Raw genomic sequence first — 5,786 nt, 5'->3', positions numbered from 1 at the left:
GTTTGCACCACCAGGGCTCTTTGTTGGGCTGTTAGCAATTGCTTTATTCTGCTGTCATATCTGCCACTACCAGCACCCGAATCTAACAAGATGCTTCTAATCACTAGTTGGCTATGAAACCAGCCATTCAAGCCAGATAAAATCGTGTCCAGTATAAGAGTAAATTAATCTTTAGTGAAGAAACTTTAAGCTTTATTATAAGAGAAGTGAATAAGTTTAAGTTTGCTGATTTGATGCCCTCTGTTTTGCATGCTCATTATTTATTTCTCTTTTGGAGGTTTTTGTTGTTTTAGTGGGAGGATGTGTACAATTTTATTTTATTTTATTTCATTTTTCAGTTTTATTCTGGGATATCTGTTTTGCTTCCGCTAGTTGAGGCTGCTACCTAAGTGATCCCTCATTACTCTTCCATTCCAAGAGCTAGTCCCAAGTCTCTCTGCATCCTTCAAGGGAGAATATTTTAGTATTTCAAGAATTAGATTATGTGGTGAATAAATCCCTGGACTGGAATTCAGAAGTCCTGGGTTCTAGTACAAAATCACCTGATTCAGTGTCTGGAACATGGTACATTCTCAAAAAATATTCATTCACTTCTCCTGAGACTATACCCTTATCTCCATCTCAGAACTTTTATGACGTATTGGCCTGTAACTTGGTACTTTCTTCTTCTGCCTTCTTGGTTAAAAATAAAATGGTTTAAAGCACACACACGCACACACAAATCCTCCTAAACTGAGATCCCACTGAATCTGGATTCATGAAACAGAGACATGACTCACACTTACTCCTGGGAGGTTAATAGGGTAAAACAAGTCGCAAAAATATTGGAGACTAAAGTGTGAAAATGTTCTTAAAAACAAAACTACAGAACCATGACTTCCTGTATACATAGTCACTATGCTGATTACAAATCATTGTCAGCTCACCCATCTGGCAAAGTTATACCTGGTTCGGTTACTGTTTATATTTACAAGAGTTAAAACTGCATTTCTTTGAAAACATTCCGTAATTCAGACTTTCTTCTGCCCAGTTAGACTCAATAAGTGAGGTTTGGCAGAGCAGGCTAGAGAAAGAAATTAAACCAAAGCAAGGCCAAGTATGCACTTTATTCATTTTTCCCTTTCATCTTAAAAAAGGAGAAGAATTCTCATCTTTTGATTTGCCTGATATATTTTAACTGAATGTACTGTAGCTGCTCTTACAAAGAGGCTGAGTCCCAGGATGGTCCTCTGTTGGAGCCATTATTCCTTTTCCCCTACTCCTTCTAAGCATGGCATCCTCCACAGATAATTGTTCTTATGTAGATAAAGCAGGCTATATTTTAAGAATTTCTAATGTAGTTCAATCAGCATAATGGGTATACTGCAGAGACGATGCATTTTAAAGTATTATTACCAGGAGAGTATTTCCCAAATCCCTAAGTCACAAGAGGAGAGACAGCAATTTAGGAAGAGTAGAGCAGAAAGTCTTTATATGTGCATTTCATAAAATGGATTGTACTTCATGAATTTCAATGTGGCAGGATATTCACTCTGCTGTTCAGCCATTACCAAACAAGATGCTTATTATAAAAAAGAAATATGCATGACTGTTGAGGATGTTACGTTATTAATGACTGTGCTCTGCACTCGGTAAAATACTTCATTGGAATGTTGTCACCTGCACTGAAGGATATGCACAAACTTTCTTACCTAAATTATCTTGCTGAAGATATTCAGAGTATGCTAACGCCACAAATCCCCAAATAAAAAGCCAGTTTAACAAGCTCCTATGTCCTCACGTTTAATGTGGGAATAAAATACCAGAACCCTGACATCTATAGATGATCCTTTCCCAGTGAATTGTAAGCTATTTCTCTTTATTTAATTGCTCCAGTGTAGTTAGTTTTAATAAGCAAAAGCTGTGTTATAAGCCAACTGACATATTTTTATCTGGGAATAATATATGATTGGTTTACAGGTATTGTTGGCAGGAGCAAGATTAATCAGTAAGTAAGGTACGCACGAGCTTAATTGTGTTTACTTACTAATCTGTAGGGCACAGTTTCACCTGAATTTCACCACATCAGCTATGTGGTGAGACCTTTGTGAAATTGTGCCCTACAGATTAGTAAGCAAACACCAGTAAGCCCATGCATACCTTGCTTATTGGTGCTTTTCAGTTTGAGGATAATGGGTAAAACCTCTACAAAATGGATCAGGATTTTCTCTGCTTAGGGTTGGAGGAGAGGGAGTTGTTCGAAAAATACATGTGCCTTCTTTCTGAAACCATCCACTCCTTCCCTGAGCTCTTGGTTCCACCTTTTCCAGACTATTTCAGGATTTTATTCTTTTCAATATTGTCAGTCTCTCCTTTTCCAGCTGGCTCCTCCCTCTCAGCCTATAATTCTGCTCAAACTGCCTTATCTTGAAAACCTTTTCACTTGTTCTTGATGCTGGACAAACCACTCAACAAGCCTGTGTGTGCTCCCCTCACTTTTTGAAATTGCCACTCATTTCTTAATGCCCAGAGATCTGCTTTTGCCTCCACCTCTCACTGGTAATTACACTAGGCAAAGACACAAATGACCTCCTAACCCCACATCTAATGGCACTTTTGGTGTGTCCTTCTATCTCCTTGGCCTCGCTGAAGCGTTTGATATTGCTGGTATTTTCCTCCTGGAAACTCTACCTTTTCCTCTGGACTTTGTGGAGTTCTGTTATCACGGTTCTAGGTTCTCTTTCTATCTCTTAGTATTCCTTCTGTCTCTTTCCTCTTTGGGTTCCCTAGATATGACATAAGGAGCCATGGTGACACAATGGTTAAGTGCTCAGTGGTTAACCAAAAGGTTGGTGGTTCAAATGCACCCAGTAGCTCCATGGAAGAAAGACCTGGTGATCTGTTCCTGTAAAGATTACAGCCTAGTAAACCCTATGGAGCAGTTCTACTCTGTCACATGGGGTTGCTCTGAGTCTAAATCGACTTGATGGCACCTAACAACAACAACAGATATAAGCCTGGACTAAATCCTTTCCTCTTTCTATACTCTCTCATGATCCATCTATTCTCATGGCTTCCTCAAACCCATCTACTTATATGACTATCAAATATTTCTCTCTTACTGAGCTTTCACCCAAAAGCCAGTCTTGTTTTTCCAGTTGCTTGTTAGAAAGTTTCACTTGTATGTCAAATTCAACATGTCTAAATCTGGGTTTGTCAGTTTTCCTCCAGAACAGCTCTACCATCTAAGTTCCTTCTCTCTTTCACTTGAGGGTATCTAATAGCCTAGATGAGATACGTTTTGATCTCATTTTTCTATTTTGCCCCTTTATCCATCCAGTCCCCAATTCCTGTTATTTTCAACCTGCATGAGGCATTCCACAAATCTCCACCACTCATCCCCACTGTTACCAACTGTGGTGGTTTTACTGTGCCGATTTGGTTAAGCTAGAACTTAGTCAGTTTCCCTCTATGGTTAATACTTGATCAAGAGAAGAATATGGTGGCCATAAGAATGAGCTTCTCAAATCTCCAATTGTAGGAAGTATAATTGAGAGGTCTCAGCTGCTGCCCTCTGAAGTTCATCACCACAAGAGTGCCCAGGCCACACTCCCACGGGCCACTCTTAGCCAGTGACTCAGCATGGCAGGGATACTAAGGCAGGGTCATACCTGCAGCCTTCCTCTGATGGGCAACTTTGGCTCAAGCCTTGCCAAATTCTCTTAGAACACCACCCAACCTTTTCTTCCCTTTCTCCTTCACCCAGAATAAGACCTGCATTGTGGTCTGACAGCAATTTCAGCATCCCCTCCAGCCCTGGCTCCCTCCCCATTTTCCCTCACAGGTGTTATCTCTAAAAATCCTCTTGCACAGCTAGTCCTGTCTTGACTTCTGCTTCTCAGAAGACCCAGGCTGACACAAAGACTTTGTGCAAGTTCTGGAAGATTAAGTGAATTAGCAGTCATTATTCTTTTAAGGTCATCATGGTTAGAAGTGGTGACAGATGACGCAGAGGTGCAGGTAGGTTTCAGCTTGTCCTCGCTGTCTTTAACGTTCAACTCTACTTCCCAACTACTGACAACCAACAGTAGCCCTAGGCCCACTACCAGATGCTTCACTACAGACTTGTGCAGCAGTAGCTATACAGAGGTGACAGCTTTCCATAGATTTTTCTACCAGCTCCCTTTATAGTCCCACCCTGGCAGCTAGACATACCTATCCTCCAGATTGTCCCAAAAGCCCCACTTTCTCACCCATGCCAGTGCTTTAGGAGGGCTGGCTGGCAACTTTTTTCTGACCTTCCAACTCCCTCCTTCCAGACTCTTACTTCTATAGCTAGTCCCATAATAGTATAAGGTCTTAATCCTACAATCCCTTATTCCCTATTACTCATAGTGGGTCTGCTTCACTGATTGAACGCTGAATGATACACCAGCACTGTCAGCACCTTTATCATTAACACTTAAACCACTACAATAATGGTCTAACTGTTCTGTCTCCAAGCAATGCATCTTGACCATTGCTATAGACTCATTTTCATCATGGTACTCAAGGGATGAAGAGCATGTCTTTATTGCTTACAAAATAAAATCTAAACTTTGGACTGGATCCTCCTCATAAACTAACTTTCCTGGCTGATCTCCCTTGCTCCCCTATATGAATCTTTCTCTTCTGCCAAGTTAACCTGCTACTTTTCCCCAGTACTCGTTGTTCTTACCCACTTTACCTATTCCTTGACTCCTTTTCCCATCTTTCTCTTTCCCTGATTCACTTCTGATCCATTTATTCAAATCCAATACATACGAGAGAAGCCAGTTCAAACTCCACCTTCTCTGCAAAGACTTTTCTGTCTTGGCTGGAAATGATTGCTGTCTTTACTGAACAACTTCCTAAAGTAATTAGGGCCTTTTCTTGACACTTCTATCACATATGCTAGAATGCTAATTCTGAAAACTCTTTCTCCAAATAACACAAAATGAAGCAATAGTACAGAACTTCATTTTTAATAGACCTTAGTCACCAATAAAATGAAACAAGTACTATATGCTGTATCTGTATATTCAAGCCAAATAAAATGCATTATTTATATGAAGTTTTATAACTACCTATCTTATAGAATGAATTGGATTCCCCTTCCCCTTGATCAGCACTGAGAGTTCAGCTAACACAGCCAGTGAGGTTAACAGGGCTAGGGCTGAGGATTAGGCCAGCGTGGTTGGGCTGGTTGGGCTGAGGATAAACAGGCATTTTGCATGGTCAGGAGGCTGGTTACACATGGAGAAATGAAGAAAATAAATAAATGTATTGATGATGCTGGGAGAGAGGAAGGCTAGAATAAACCCATGGTGATTGGTTGGAATTGGAGGTATTGGTGTAAACTCATGATTTTTAATATATATTTATAAATATATAGAAATAGGTGTGTGTGTGTGTGTGTTTGTTGTGTGTGTGTGTGTGTGTACTACAGTAGATTCTCTGGAAGCAAACACTGACACAAAGTTTGGAATACAGAATATTTATTCAGGTCAATAATGTGGAAAAAAAGCAGATTTGGCAGTGGGACAAGTTGAACGGCAATGCAGGCTCAAGAAACCCTGGCCACATGGAAGCTCCACAGACACATCCAAACTCCTTGAGGGACTGAATTTCTGGCTGAGGTCTGAGGGGACTGTGGTCTCTGGAAACATCTAGCTCAACTGGCATAACATAGTTTGTAAAGAAATTGTTCTACATTCTACTTTGGTGAGTAGCATCTGGGAGCTTGTGAGTGGCCATCGAAGATACTCCACTGGTCTTACCCCATCTGG

The sequence above is a fragment of the Trichechus manatus genome, unplaced genomic scaffold (genome assembly GCF_000243295.1).
Source record: "Trichechus manatus latirostris isolate Lorelei unplaced genomic scaffold, TriManLat1.0 scaffold00141, whole genome shotgun sequence".
Lineage (NCBI taxonomy): Eukaryota > Metazoa > Chordata > Mammalia > Sirenia > Trichechidae > Trichechus > Trichechus manatus.
Note: the sequence above shows the minus strand (reverse complement) of the source record.